We start from the raw sequence: 17078 nt of genomic DNA, 5'->3' as shown, positions 1-17078 counted from the left end.
GGGTCTTTATGAAACAGAAAGTAAAATCCATACATTTACAATTTATTTCCATTACTTTTTAAATTTCGCCTTAGATGAATATGCTGTTAGTAAGATAGAGGAAACTGACAAGCATGGACACCGAAATCGACGGAAGGGAGGAGGTACTGCCCATCCCCTAATGTTGGGTTGGGCTACCCATACAAAGAAAACAATAAATTACATTCAACCACATTTCCGTAGCATATAATCGCTTTTGGCATGTTTTCCATCAGAAAAAATAGCTAATTTGTGCTGAATGATTGCATACATACAGGATAGAAAATTTCGTTTCTCGAAGGCTCGTAGCGTGAAAACGAGGCGATAACGAGCAAAACGTTACTAAGAAAAATTGTTTGTGTTGTTCATTACACCGGTCGCACTGGCAGCCCGCATTTTCCACGGTTCAACGGACATCGCTGTATGCGGTGTTGACACGTTCCACGTACATCTTTAATCCGTTGAATGAAAATCTGTAGAAAATCGGTATCGAAATGTGAATTGACAATGATAATGGATTTTAAAATCAGATGCAAAGAGCTTAAAAACAAGACCAATATTGTACAGTGAGTTCGTTTTGGCTCTGGGCCAAAATAGCGCGTGAACAACTTTGAGCAACTCTTATAACACAGGTTAGTGCTCGTTATACAATATAAATATAATTGTCTACATGCTAAAGATATAAGCGAGACGTTACAGGACGAAAATGCCGGCATCTACGCCATCTCACGCGCTATCTCGGCCCAGAGCAAACACGAACCCACTGTATTTGTAGGACTAAACAATACTAAGAAAAAAATGTTTCGCAAAATTGATAAGAACGTTTTTTTGACAAATTTTTAAAAATCTAAAAAATAAAACCTTTCTGCCTGCACCATACTAAAATTTTATCACGATGGGACCACCCATTTTTTATTTATAGAATTTCGAAGAGAACAATCGTTTGCTAAACTATAAAAAGGCACTTTTTGTTCTCACGACGATAAAATAATAGAAGGCATACTCGGAAAAAAATTGGTTTGCACTGATTAACGCAGAATTAAATAAGCTAAATTTTGATGTAACTCCTTTTTATGTAGGTCTACTGGTTAATTTTTAATTGGAGTCCAAACTTGAGTATCTATAATTGTTAATTGGACAGTAACAGGAAACAAAAACAATAAAATATCATTTTGTTGAGGATAGAGCAAACATGTAAAAGAGGGCTGTAGCTAGATTATATTGTTCACCAGTTACGTTGCATCTTGGAGTGTGTCATGGTAGAAAATCTTCTCAAAGAACATTCCAGTCTTGCTTTTCCCTTTTTTTCTCTGCCTCCCCCACCCCCTTCTTTCCGAACCACAAAGAAAATTTCGTCACCGAATTCCATCGTAAGGCAAAACAATGCATTGCTTTAGGGAACAAAATGTGTGGCGAATGAATGTTGAAAAGTGGTATGACGTGATTAGAAGTCGATGGCCTTTGCATCACTTGATAAGCTCGTCATTTGACACGAAACTGCAGCCACCTTTTCCACCGGTACACGCGAGTTTATATATATACCACCACGTGTATACATTCCCCACACGAGCACAACTTCTGTCAAAATTAATCAAAACCCCTCAAAATTCCAAACAGATAACTGATAACACGCGTGAAGATGTTTGATATATATATATATATATATATATATATATATATATATATACGTATATATTTAATGATATTCCAAGCTCGTGTGCTACTTATGCTCGAGTTTTGTACGAACGAAAGTACAGAAGGATGGATTGCATTACCTTTCTCGTCGATTATACATAATAGAATGAAACATCCCACAGCAACCCACACCTCATAACTGGACGGTCATATAGAGAAAGACAATACGCCGTCGCTTGCACGTCGCAGAAATAAATTAACTGTGACCTAGGTTTTTTTTTGTTTGTTTGTGTGGAAGAGATGGCATAGCATTGACTCCTGGTCTTATAAGCAAGTATTTGGATATAATGTATCAATTACTTTATGAAGCAAAGTGGCGCATATATATACATTTCGTAAGGTGCACTGTCTTGGAATACATTATTATGGGCGAGATTGATATAAACAATATTGCACACACACAAATGGGTATACATACATACATTCATATATACAGGGTGACTGGTAATTAGATGTATTCCCTGAAAGGAGTTAAAGTAGAGACAATTTGCAATAAATTTGACCATATGATACCCTGTCCGAAAATTAGTAGTTTTCGAGATAATCGAATTTCAATTGTTTTTTTAAAAAATGACAATTTTCCACATAAAAAGATGAATTGAGAAAAAACTGCTTATTGTATGGAACTTACTTCAGCGTTTTATGATAGCTAATAAATAAGTGGTTCATTTAAAAAAAAGTTTTTCCCAAATAACAATCACATGTAAGTAACGGGTGGGTCTAAACTTACAAGTGATGATAAAAAAATGCACTCTTAGTTTACTTGGCAACGTATTTATAACAAAAATGGTATGACATGAAGCGTACAAATTACTTAAATCACTTCCTTGTGACATCTGCTATCCAGCAAGGTACAAATGTTGCTAACATTCATATTTGTGTACAAGAAATAATACTTCATTCATCTTCATGTGAATGGAATCAATGAACAATACAATTAAAGAATATTACACGTCTTGTTCAAAGTGGGCACTTCCGTTACGAATGCAGGCACGCAGGGTTTTACGAACATTTGGTCTCTTAACTCGTGATGTGATGGTGTCCTTGATGTGTTGACCAGCTGCTGAAATCCTCTCCCTGAGCTTTTCTTGCGAGTTTACCGGTGTCTTGTCATGTGGCTCCAAATGTAAAAGTCACAAGGGCACAAATCGGGGAATCGAGCTGGCCAGGAAATCGGGCTGCCTCGGTCAATCCATTTCTTTGGGTAATATTCATCCAGCCACTGTCGCACGCCCAGGCAGAAGTATGGATGGGCGTAATCAACAATCATTTGATCGAGCCATTTTTCCTGCCGCAAATCTTAAATGGTATCACTTATGAACATTTTTTGAGGAAAGGGATGGCAATGTTGTTGGAGGATGTGCCTCTAGCTACAAGACGTGACATGATTTATCAGCATGATGACTGCCCAGCTCGATCCCCCGATCGATTTGATGGCTTGTGACTTTTACATTTGGAGCCACATGACAAGACACCGGTAAACTCGCAAGAAAAGCTCAGGGAGAGGATTTCAGCAGCTGGTCAACACATCAAGGACACCATCACATCACGAGTTAAGAGACCAAATGTTCGTAAAACCCTGCGTGCCTGCATTCGTAACGGAGGTGCCCACTTTGATCAAGACGTGTAATGTTCTTTAATTGTATTGTTCATTGATTCCATTCACATGAAGATGAATGAAGTATTATTTCTTGTACACAAATATGAATGTTAGCAACATTTGTACCTTGCTGGATAGCAGATGTCACAAGGAAGTGATTTAAGTAATTTGTACGCTTCATGTCATACCATTTTTGTTATAAATACGTTGCCAAGTAAACTAAGAGTGCATTTTTTTATCATCACTTGTAAGTTTAGACCCACCCGTTACTTACATGTGTTTGATATTTGGGAAAAACTTTTTTTTAAATGACCCACTTATTTATTAGCTATCAGAAAACGCTGAAATATGTTCCATACAATAAGCAGTTTTTTCTCAATTCATCTTTTTATGTGGAAAATTGTCATTTTTTAAAAAAAACAATTGAAATTCGATTATCTCGAAAACTACTAATTTTCGGACAGGGTATCTTATGGTCAAATTTATTGCAAATTGTCTCTACTTTAACCCCTTTCAGGGAATACATCTAAATCTAATTACCAGTCACCCTGTATATATATATATATATATATATATATATATATATATATATATATATATATATATATATGTGTGTGTGTGTGTGTGTGTGTGTGTGTGTAATATTAATATGCGGTGAAGAGTGGTATGAATTGAGTGAACCTATTCAGATCACTGTGTATCAAGATAATAATATTCGCAAAACACAATATTGGAAGAGAAATACAGGAACTTCCTTGAAATGCTCCAAAAAAGCAAGAAGATAAACCCGCATATAATGTGAACGAAACAGTGTCTTTAAGATAGGGTGCAATGGAACTCTATGGCGAATATTTCTCCCCAGTGAGCTCTGGGTGATGTAGGCTGAATATTTATACATTTCATACTTTTCTAAACTAAAATTTACCGTATTTATATATGGCTGGTGAAAACTTGTAAGTAGCTAACCTAATCTGTCATACATTGTAACAAGAGATGGGCTCTGTAACAGCGGAAAATTTAGTTAAAACTGACTAAAATTCATAGGTATTAAAAGTCAATATGTTTTGGCTAAACTTCATTTTAAGACAATTATATTTTATTATGGGGACAGGATCATATAACGAACCTTTTTGTGCATATATATATATATATATATATATATATATATATATATATATATATATATATATATATATATATATTAAATCCAGTAAAAAAATGTTTGGTTCTACTTTCAAGGTGAGAGTATAAAATTTATAAAAACACACGAATATTCGTCAGCGCACTTCAACTAGAAATGTTATTCAATCAATAATATTTTGTGTGCAGGATTATAGGACGAAAATTTAAATTTTTAGGCGTATACGTTCTTGAATTTCGAAAAAAAATGTTCAATTTTTCGACTCATCCTTGTGTATGTACAGTCACGGACACTGCTGGGTTGTATTGATTCCATTGAAAGTCAATGCATTCACTACAACCCAGAACTGTCCGTGACTGTACATGGGCACTCTGTAGAATATGATGCTTGTAATTCATTTATCTGTATTAACTTTCCAACCTATCTCCTTTTCTGATTTTAAAAGTAAGGAAGGACTAAAATAAAGTGGTGTAAATAAGTTATTAGCATAATCAGACATTGTTGACCCAATAGGGATTGATGTCAATAAGTTAATAATAATATTAACTGCATTTACATTACACTTAAATTAATACTATTATTAACTTACTTAGAGTAGTTTAATTTTCTATAAAAACGTAGAAAATTAAAATTACAAAAACCATAATAATAAAATGTTAAGAGATGTAGAGGAGGAACGGGGCCTCTCCGATGGCGCAGTGGTACCGAAGTCGCCCTGTAATCAGAGGTCCCGGGTTCGATACCTGGTGGTTCGGATCCCACTTTAAACTGTAGGTGCAGTTCTAATTAGCCTTACTGTGCATAAAGTGGACTTAAATTCCAATTCAATCAATCAATCAAATGTAGAGGAGGAAATAAATTATTTATTTAAGGAATAATAGAAGGAGAAACTACAATTTTAGATTCAGCGATTTCTGGTATATCGAATGTTAAATAATTGAAGACTAAAATTTTTAAACGCTGTAAGTGTCACAATAATTCAAACACCGTTTTCCACGTTAAACTGTGAAATGTGCCATACTTTATAATGTGGTAAACGTGAAATGTGGCTGGTTGCCCTCTAAGTAGTTCAAAGGGCGTGTAAAGAGGTCACTAGTGTGCACGTTCTTACGGGCTGATGTGCGGAACGATGCGATTTCCCAACACTTTCGCTTTTGGCACTTACATTGTTTACCACTTTTAGTCCTCAATTAATTGATTGAACATTTAATGAAATAATTTTAATAATCACATGTATATATAGTTATATACTTTGCAGTTAGATAAATAATGACGTGATAAACATTATTATCAATCACTGAGCAGCAAGAGAGGTCCACGAACTTCCTTGCTGAATGCTCAGCAACTGATAGTGTTAATGGCCCCCGCGCAGGAATTTGAGGTATCTGCTTGTTCGGCGTCATCGACGTGTAAGTAACGAACGGAAAATGAACAATGTTAAAAAAGGGAAATATTTTTTAAAAAAATAAGGAAAGGTACGGGAATGTGAAAAAGAACTTTGAAAGTTGTAACCAAGGAAGAAGGAAATAATATTAAAAACACAGATTTTGCTCCTTGGGCGAGCAGGAACAAGGGAGTTCCGTGTTGTCGCAAAACGTTCCCCAGCTGGTAACTCCCTCGTAGCGAGCCAACACCGTAGGTACGTTGAATTCTTCTGATCAATAGTTGCGTTTCCATCGGGGAGATGAGTCACGTGACCCCGCCGTTGATGCTTTCGACCCTGCGAACGCACGCGAAGAAATTATCCCGATACCTCGGCACGCCGGTTGAGAAGCAGGGTAAAACAATCCCAAACCGAGCCGTACGGATTTTAACGCGATCAGGTAACAGTAAATAGCAAACCCGCGTGCCTCCATTTTCAGTTTCCAGCGCATGTCATGACGTCACGCTGGAGCAACAGAGATTTGGAAACAAAAAGGGTACGGGGAGTAGCACTGGAGCCTGTGCGTGTTTTCCTAAGCTGTACCGTCGACTAGTTGAACAAAGCTCTGGGTCGACTTGGTTCGGATCGCCGTATTTGTTTCTGCCGCTAGTTCCTTCGTTTGTCTTTCCTCTTAGTGGCTTGGCCGTAACCAGAAGTGATGGTTTCTATCTGCAGGTAAGAGATTCCTTGAATTGTTTGTGAAAATACCATTATCTCGTTAGTAAGTCTATAAATACCCTGCGGAAGTAAATAGTGCGAGTTCATCTTGTAGATATAAACAGTGAAAAACGTTGTTGACTTTTCCACCTTTACATTCAAATATCTGTAAATGTACGTACAGTAAACAACATCATTCCTTACGTCCAATATTTGGAAATAACTGAAGGAATTTATACTATTTTAAAGAAAAAAATGTGTTCTGGAAGTCAGTTAATTACGTTTCTAAGATATCATTTCATATTACGTCTAATTGTTTACAACTTAGAAATCTTAATGACTGTTTTACCGTAAAAATTAGACATTTATCATTTTAATATTTGAATGGGCTTGTCATTTGTAAATAATAGCAATAAGTGTTGTTGAAAAACGATGTTTATGACTGCCATTCGTTAAAATTTAAATTATAATATAGCGTAAAGCATAAATGTATACATTCAGGATTTAATATTCCACAACTTCTACGCTGTTTACTGTGTTAACGCAACATAAACGTGCATCTGATAATACGAGTAACAATTATTAACGGAAGTGAAGAAAGTTCCAGCTTTACATTTCGTAAAAATGGAATTTCTAAGAGATCATCCAATTATTGCATTTATCGATGTTTCTCATGTACCTCAAGAAAAATATGCGGAAAGACAACCATTATGACTTCTGAAAGTTCAATAAAAGGTCAATGTCCGTAAATTTCATGAGTAAATGTTAATAAGAAAGCATTTTTCTTCGGAGTGGTGCAAATAAAATGGCAGAGAGTTTGCTTCTCAAATATCTTGAAAGGTCTACATAATAAAAAGTATATTGACGTAAGAAAAGTGAAAGGCAGTGTATCGCACATCAAAACCTCCTCTTGAAATATAATTTTGATGCTTCGTAGGGTCTGAAGAAAATTTGAATTGAAAGAAAATTTATAGTAGATAGTTGTGTTCAGTTTGAAAGTAAAATCAACTGAAAGCTTCAATAAATACCATAATATTGTGCCAAGTTCATAATTCAATTAAGTGAGAGGAGATAAATTAAATCTTATTACTTAATATTGCCTTTCCAATTCAGTACATTGTTAGAGACAATTCATGATAAACTGACGAAATAGATCAGGAAACACTCACAAAAAGAAAATCCACTTCTTACTAAGAATTCCAACTTATTATATACACCTGGCTTCACAGCGCGTGACCCTAACGACACAGACAGACATTCCATAACGCTAGAGCTTAAGGGCAATTTCCGCCACGAGATTTGTATGAACACACATGTTGCTATGTGTAAACAAGTCTGCACATTCGCAGGCCCTTTTTGTGCCTCATAAAAATTTCATATTTCTGAACAATTGCCAGATACGAAATGTTTCAGACTTCGTATGAACCCAAACAAATATGTTTCTTGAAACACAGAATATGTTTGTGCACACATGTTTGTTAATACAAATCTCTCTACAAATCACGTAGCGGAATAACCCTCTAGAAGACCACAGATGAATAACGTAGCATTGAGCATTCGCAGGAATAGAACCAAAGTTCCTCAAATATCTAAACTTTCACAGAGGGTTCGTGGACATTGTATTTCCTCCCAGTTTGTAAAAGATAAAAGAAAAGGTCCCTTACGTTGAAACTTTATAGGCCTATAGGCACTGTAAGAATTAAACTATTTGCTTTTGGGAAATGGCCACTCAGTGGGGTACTTGTGATTTTATTTTGGGAGGTAGGTTTCTTGGGTATGCAAATTTGTATACATATGTTAATAGTAAGTAAACTAAACTATTCCCTTGCGGTTCTAGAACATTGGTTCTAACCTTGGTCATTAAATCTTATAATGAAATTTACACGTAATCTAGAAACACTTACTATAATTACATTCTAAGAAAACCCAAATTGATACCAATAAGAGCTATCAAACAAGGCCACCGAAAACTTGACCGGAATTCTATTGCCAAGTTCAAACTTAACGTCCATCTAACCTATCTACACGTTTCTTCTGAACACTTTAATATATGTAAAATATCAGCATTGTGCCATGAAAACGTAAGTGGAAAACAGCCTCAGCTAGGTGAGGTTGATCTGTTGAAGAATTATATTCTTCCTTAATCCACAAGGCTGCAAACTTTTCGGCAAGGAAATGTTTGATGACTGGACCATTATTGTAAACAAGTGATTTTTCAATTGTATTTGCAACAAAGTTAAGAAATGGCGTTCTATGTATTTTGCATTTCATTTTCTTTGAGGGGGATAAAACCATCCCTATCTTCTGTCGGGGATAAACTTTTCTGATGAGAGGGCGGGAGAAACATCCACGGCATTACAATCTCTGAGAAACTTTATGTTGCCTTAAATTGCAAACTACAAATTAACCCCTCCCTATATTTTGAAAAATAAACGTTACGGTAAATTGAATCCTTTATTTCAGAAACCAGCTATCGACCACTTCTGGCGAAAACCTTAGGTACGCGGTTACATGATCGATTTTTGCATCACAAGATGCGTCTTGGGAAGGGCTATATGAAACTGTACAAATATCGTTTTCGCAAGAAGTGGTCGATAGGAGGTTTCTGAAATAAACGAATCAATTGAAGTTGACATAGACATGTTGTATGTATTGTAATGTCAACTATATAAATATTACTATTTCACCGTCACTTAAGGCATATTTTGTAGACTACTTTCTTTCTTTCTCTCTATCTGTTGGACTTTATTATTATTATGAGTTAATATGTCAGAATACTGCCTGCAATATTAGTAAAAGTTTGACTTGATCCACAGCAAACGTTTATCCCTCAAAGGCTTTAAAATAAAACTTAAAGAAGAGTAGACAAGCATGTGCGTTTCAAAATTTTAGGATAATAGAGTATGCCTTGTCATTGACCTTGAGTCTGGAAACATAACGTCTCTATTATAATGATTCGGTAAATATTTTTACGAATTTGTAAAAGAAAGTACGTATCTTGCCGGATGCGATAAAATTGGATATATTCGCTTGTAGTGGTTATCTGTTGACTAGTTTCGACTGAGCAATTCTCACAGACCATGTTAAATAAAAAGACTGGCAATTGTTCATAAAACCCCACATTTGTATTTGTACATCTTAAAATGCTGTCGAATATTATTTAAGAACTCATCTGCTTTACATTTGAAAGCGATGCATCTTCCTTATGTTAGCTATTAAGGAAAAAATCATGGTAGAGTCGAAAAGACGTTGCTTCTTTAACATACATGGATATCACAAATAATGGAAGTGCATTGTATGGAAATTTCACGTGACCGAAAATATAATTTATTATATCACCTAATTAAAGATCTGTTATTCATTTATATTATGTAATGTTAATTTATAGTTTTATTACGCGATCATCATTTAATGAAAAAGAACAATTTTATTAGGTATTTATTCAGTGTGTACATAGTGCAAATCATTTTCAGTAAATTGGGTGCGGTACTTTCAGGCACGGATCTACGGGGAAGGGCAAAGAGTTCAAACGATCCTCAAAACTGCCTATACTTTGTCCCGGGAATATCTGGAGCGAGCAAACGAGAACAAGTCTGCGCACGTAGTGACTCGGCAGGACTCGGCAAGCGAACGCGTGAGAGAGAACGGGGGGGAAGGGGGGGAGAGCGACTGCAGCTACCAGCCGTTTGCAGGAGCGTGTACTGCATCGCTCCACCCACTTACTTTATCCCTTTCTCTACTATTATGAGTAACCTTTCTCCAGAGATTCCCTGGATAGAGTATAGACCAGTTTTCTTTTTTGCATACATTTTATTCCTTGCATCTCGTAATGTAAACCTGTCATTGCTTCATCCATATGAGACCTTCTCCTCATATTTTGTATATCTCGGACTTCCTAGTGTTCGTTATTATTATTATTATTATTGGCTCCTAATTCTGTGATCAGCCCTTCAAGCTTCATATATCAGTTTAAACTGTAGTTTCACTTCCGATTAGCTTTCCTGCGCATAAAGTGGACTTAAAACAAAAACTCAAACTCTTTCAGGGGATTAATCAGCAAAAGCTAAAAATAGTAATCTTGTGCGACGATCGTGTTCTGCCATCAGCGCCAACTATCGCTATCTTAAAAACTACCAGACCAGAGCCACAAAGACAAATTCTATGGCTAGGTAGACCAAATATGAACTCAACCCCACACAAACCAACTAAATGAAAATATCTCGGAAAATAGCAAATGTGAAGATTTAAATTTTTAAAAAGTTGGAAGACTTAGCAGATACTAGTTTAACGCGAAATAAATTGATTTGGTCCCTTTACCTGTGGGGGTCAAACTATTGAAAGCCAGCAAATTTCGTAGGCTGAAAGGCCAGTAAATTACTAGCTCTATATTTACATTCTTGATAGGCCTTATAAGAGTACCCGAATAATATTTTAGTCAACAATGAAAACTAATGGACACTTATGAATTTCTCAAAAGCTGCTAATATTAATCTAACGTCACACAAAAGATCTCGATCTGAGTACTGTGTCTATGCAGTCAAATAATGGAAAACTACCAATGGAGAGATGTCTAATCTTTAATATCTCAGATTTACATAACCGTGTAATTTGGTGTACCGAAAAATATATAAACTATAGACTATAGATTTAATTCTACAATATGTTCTTCATTTATCCACTTGTGTTCATGTCAACAATCGATCCATCCCATAATATATGTTGATTACTCGGTAACTACTACAGGTACGGACAAAGAAGAAGTCTGTGAACCGAAAGAGACATTAGTATAATGCGATATTTAATATCTTAGTCAATCTGTCTGTCCGTACGCTAATGGGAGTCAGAAAATTGACAATCAAGAGAAATAGAAATATACTTTATGGGTAAAATACCGATAAGATTGTGAAAATTATCTCAATTTGAAACTACGAAAGCTACGAGGATAATATTTTGTGTAGTGAGATTGGATTCAAATGTTAATTTATTATCACAAAAATAAACAGTCTACAGTTATTGTTATTTTATTTTTGTCGCAATTGATTTAAATAAGCGAAGCCCTATTTATTAGTGTTGAAGAAAAAACAAGCAAACCAGTCTGCCACAAAGCCACATCAAATCTTATATACACAGTTGGAAAGTTTACAATGGTAAATTCCTACGCCATGAAGCTGTTAATTTGGTTTGTCACACAACGTAAGTGCACATTAACTATCACTTAGCACTTTGCGTGACGTTTTCCTTCACCGGACGTGCCTCCCTCTCCCTTTAGTCCTAGAAAAACCACGTGGGGTAAAATTCGACCCCAGCTATCGTATTTTGTTGGTATTTTTTTAAAAATTTTACTTCACCGTGACACCAAAATTCGTGACTTTGTCACGACAACTGTCCCTTAGGTCAGCATAATAGTTTTGTGCTTTTGCCAATTACCGTCTTGTTACATTTTAGTAATTTTCATGGTTGGTGTTGTGAGTTTCGTTGTTACAGTAACCTATAAAGTACTGTTCCTGTACATTTTGCAATGTATTTTGAATAAAAATGACCTCCCGCAGATATATAAATGGATATAATATTGATAATTATATTCAAGACAATGATGACTACAAGGATGATGATGCTGTTAGAAACAGTGGTTCAGAAGATGAAGAAGATATTGTAGAGGAAGATGATACATATGATGCCAACTTTGTGTATGGTGTTGCTGATACTTGTTATACTTGTTATATTGTTATATGCTACGAGGGTTGGGGACGTATTAACATACGTCAGATGGCACGTTCTCCGAAACATACCATCATATTTTAATACCACAGTTTAACTTTGAGAAAAATATAGTTGCCATGTCCCAGCGCTCTTGTAAATGCATTGGTTATATAGTACACAAGATCTACAAGGATCACTCAGAGAGATAGTAAAAAGAATGATTTTTTTAGTTTTGCACATGAACTGATGACACTATTTGCAGCACAAATAGAAATGAGAAGTATGAAGCAGCATCAATACAAGGAAGAGACAGCGCGGTCATGTCTGTACAGAGTCCAGATATGAAAACGCCGTATGTGTACATGGAATCTGTACAGTACGTCCGCAAGGAACATATGAGCATGATAATTCCTTGTAGCATATGCAAGAATAAGGGTGAATCTAATGAACTGCGTTGCATTTTACATTACAGCTATTCCTGATTTGTTCCACGGGTTTCTTTCAGTTAGCATGCATTCAAACCATGGTATCACTTGTATGCTCCTTTCCATACAAAAGTAAATATTGAACTTTTAAAATCGGAAATGCTGGATAGGCTAAATGACAATTATCTCATTGTGCATCCCATTGTATTGTTCTCATTTTTAAATCAAAATTAAAATGTTTTCAAATCATTGTATCATTAGCAATATTGCATACAAAAGTGACATTTAACAGAAACCCATACATATATAGTTGAGAGAAACAAATATGTTTGAAACTGACCATTAAATTATTCAAAATCAGCATTCACTTTCGTAATTTTCACAATGGGGTTAAATTTGATCCTAGGTAGCCTTTCACGTAATAGTCTTGAGGCCGGTCTTTTAAGGGCTAGGCAAGGATCAACAAACAATCGTGAATAATTGGCATTCAGTGGCCGTGTATCTGTGTCTTCTGTGCTACTCCACAGGTAAAACATGCGACGGCCTTACTGAAAAATCGACGAGAAAACTATCATCTATCTAAGCATTCATGATCCCAGAAGTCTATGTGGATGCTAAATGGTTAGTTACCCCACCCCCTCCCCATTTCTCACCCAAAACGACTAAATTAACTGTGTTCAAAATATACCCTCAGCCTGCCTTCCATGGGAACCCGCAGAAAGTTATGCAAAATCGGAAAATTGTGTTCCTAAGCGGGATATAGTGAAGTAATGTTAAAGTGTGATGAGAAGGAAAATGTTTTAAGGGAGGGAGGAGAGTTTTGAAGAAGGCAGTGAGTGATAAATCAGATACAAGAACAGAAGAAAAAAACAGAAGATATATAATGAAGCGAAAGAAAAAGGAAGAGCAAAGCAATTTGGAGCGAGGGAGAAAGAGAGAGGAGGAGGAGGAGGAGAGAGAGTGAGAGAGAGAGAAAATAAAAGAAGATAAATAAAGAATTGACGCAAGACGGAATAAAAATGAGAAAGAGAGAGTGGAATAAAGAAGAAGACACAAAGAAATACTAAAGTAGAATATGAGGTAGAAAATGGGAAGCAGTTACTTGTGCGTGCATTTACCGTCCATACGTTTTCTACTTACAAGGTCATGTCGTCCTAAAAATCTTTTCATTTAATTCATCTTCGTCCTACTATTACCTCTCACTTATCCTCAAAACAGGTCTTTACTAATTCTTCTAAGTAGAAGGTTGAATAATAAATACCCACTGTGAACAGTTCTGAACTAACTAACTAACTAACTCTCTAGCCTTCTTAAACCCGAAGGTTCATGGCTGCAGCAACACAGGCCTTCCATCTGTCCCTATCTTGAGCAAGATCTATATACTCTTTTCCATCCCTACCGATTTCCTTTAGGTCCATCTCAACGTTGTCCCGTTGCCTTGTAATCAAGGGGTCCCGGGTTCGATTCCCGGTGGAGGCACAAGTGGTTCGGATCCCACTTTAAACTGTAGGTCCAGTCCCGATTAGCCTTACTGTGCATAAAGTGGACTTAAAACACCAACTCAAACTCAACTCAACGTTGTCCCTCCATTTTCGTCTTGGTCTTCCTACAGGTCTCTTACCATCAGATTTCCCAACAAAAATCCTGTAAATTCCTCTTTCCTCTCCCATTCGTGCCACATGGCCTGCCCACCTAAGTTTTCTTGATTTAATCATTCTAATAATATCTGGACATGAATACAAATTATTTGAACAGTTCTGGACGACAATAAATGTGAATAGTTATTAGGGAAAACGGGATTGATAGCTTCAGATACATGGGATGCATCATTGAGCTACATTCAGCTACATTCGCCCAACCCCCTAAGGCCAATGGCGCGTCCCCCCAAATCATGTCATAATCCTCATATTAATTACGACAGCGTGTCTACTGAAAATAACTTTCCTTTAGCTTTACTTAACGCTATTCTTGATCTGCCCCTTCCCCTAAACAGGGGTACAGTCTCACCAAAGGCCGTAGATGCATTATTCCTGAAAGTCGTTGACCATAATCCGTAAAAATAGTTTGGACCGATTCAATTATTGTTTCACGAGACATATACAGAACCCTAGCTAGACATTCCTAAGGCTAGGGCTAGAATGTAATAAAGTGCCTCCTTCAGAGAGCTTGCTTGCCCCCTCAGCTCGGGGTAAATTTAATTATTTTAGTAATTACATGGATTTTATCTTAACTGCAAATTTCCCTTGCTATGTAAAATTATTCTGCGACAATAAGTTAGATATGCGAATTTGACATTATTTATTTTTCTGTTTTGTTGAGTAATGTACACCAACCACCAAAATAAACCGGACGTTCTATGGAAAAAGTTAAAAATTCTAGGTGTTGGGAAACAGAAAAAGGACGACTACATTCCTAAGTTTGCACCAGATGTACTGAATAATCATTTTTGTGACCTCCCGACTATTGAAAATAATGTTAAACGTGAAACTATTCAGAACATCGCAACGCACTCCACAAATGCTTCAAAATTTTGCTTTTCCTGGATTTCACCGGAACACGTTAGAAAATCTTTACTTAAGATAAAATCGTCGGCCGTAGGAGTAGATGAAGTTTCCATTCTCATGATCAAAAAAATTCTCCACCATGTCCTTATTCCCATCACGGACATATTCAATTTCTCCTTGCTTTCTGACACATTCCCGTCGCTTTGGAAACTCGCCCAGGTACGCCCTATACCTAAGACAAGCAACGAAATCAATTTAAACAATTTTAGACCAATTAGCATCCTCCCAGCTCTGTCTAAGGCTCTAGAACATCTTATTAGTGGTCAAACCCGTGACTTTCTAGCACGAAATAACCTAATAAACTAGCTTCAATCTGGGTTCCGTAGCAACCACAGCACATGCACGGCTCTCGTCAACGTAACCGACGACATTAGGTTAGCTATGGACAATCGACAACTTACAATCCTTGTTCTTCTCTATTTTACCAAAGCTTTCCAAACCATTGATCACGAAATTTTACTCACAAAACTATCATCCCTATTCAGCTTCTCGAACTCTACGGTTAACTGGTTCCGTTCCTACCTGTCTGGACGTCAACAATATGTCGTCGACCCACATCGAAGATCATCCTGGAAAAGCATCCCCTGCGGCGTCCCTCAAGGCACCGTACTGGCCCCCCTCCTGTTTACACTGTATATTAACGACCTCCCGTCGGTGCTTAATCACTGTAGGTATCACATCTATGCCGATGACTTTCAATTATACTTTTCTTTCCCTCCTCAAGAAATATTGAATGCAACCGAACGTGTAAACAACGACCTGAAAAAAAATCAACAAGTGGTCTGTAGTCCACGGTTTGCACGTCAACCCGACCAAAACCCAGTGTATGTTCGTAGGCTTCCCAAAGATTCTGAACAGAATTGACGAATTAAATCTCCCTAATCTTACGGTCAACGATAAACACTCTACCACGGTTAAAAATCTGGGAATTACGCTAAACAATAATCTTACCTGGAGAGAACACGTAAACTCCGTGTGTAAAAGAGCTTTCGGTGCACTACACTCTCTTTACCGGCTTAAAAACTTCCTCCCCGAACGTATAAACACCAAACTTGTCCAATCTCTTGTTTTTCCTATTATTGATTACTGTGACACTGTTTACTCGGACGTTAATTGCGAGCAAGCTAAACGCCTTCAGCGAATCCAGAACGCATGTGTCCGCTTCGTTTTCGACATAAAATATTCCGAACATTTGACACCGTATTATGCGAAGGTCGAGTGGCTGAAATTAAGTGATAAATGGATTTACCACAACCTTGTCCTACTGTACAAAGCCCTAGAAATAAAAGATCCAAAATACCATTCCGGGTGGTTTCGATATCTTTCACTCCCGCAACACCAGATCACGTGAAAAATCTCTGTTATCCATCCCTATCCACAGATGTAACTTCTACGCCAATTCGTTTACCGTTACCTCTGCAGGACACTGGAACAGACTACCCCCTGAAATCCAAGCGTCCTCCTCAGTTGTAACATTCAAAAGACAATTAAAATTATACATGCTAAACAAATGGACCTAGATTAAATTCCCAGAAAGAAATACGTTATACATTTAGCCCTCGAAATATGCTTTCTATGTAGGTACTTGTGTGTGAATGTGTGTGTGTGTGTGTGTGCAGTGGCGGATTAAGCTTCCTCTCCGCCCCTAGGCACAAACTTAATGTGCGCCCTTCTCAAAAGAAAAGTAGTAACTTATTTGCAGTATTTTTACAGGCTAATATAATATATTTCATTAATAATTTATTTTCTTACTCTATCAGCAAGCAGTTCAATAACTTCATCACAAATTGTAGAAAACAAGTAGCTTGTATGACCTTTCCCCGGATTTCCGTACCGTTCAATGTGTTCTGCAAGA

The 17078-nt window shown here is 36.7% G+C and overlaps 1 protein-coding gene across 1 annotated transcript in view; it reads left to right on the top strand.

The window, feature by feature from the left end:
* The first annotated feature begins 6240 nt into the window (after positions 1-6240).
* The window catches only part of LOC145984470 (uncharacterized), a 212764-nt gene continuing 201926 nt past the window's right edge, over positions 6241-17078 (top strand). The window contains exon 1 of the mRNA XM_083118129.1: positions 6241-6552. The gene's annotated coding sequence lies outside the window, so the exon portion shown is untranslated. The remainder of the gene's footprint in view (positions 6553-17078) is intronic.

This window comes from Lepisma saccharinum, chromosome 2 (genome assembly GCF_977018435.1).
Source record: "Lepisma saccharinum chromosome 2, izLepSacc3.1, whole genome shotgun sequence".
Classification (NCBI taxonomy): Eukaryota; Metazoa; Arthropoda; class Insecta; order Zygentoma; family Lepismatidae; genus Lepisma; species Lepisma saccharinum.
The sequence above is the reverse complement of the archived record's forward strand: the minus strand, read 5'-3'. Positions and strand labels throughout refer to the sequence as shown.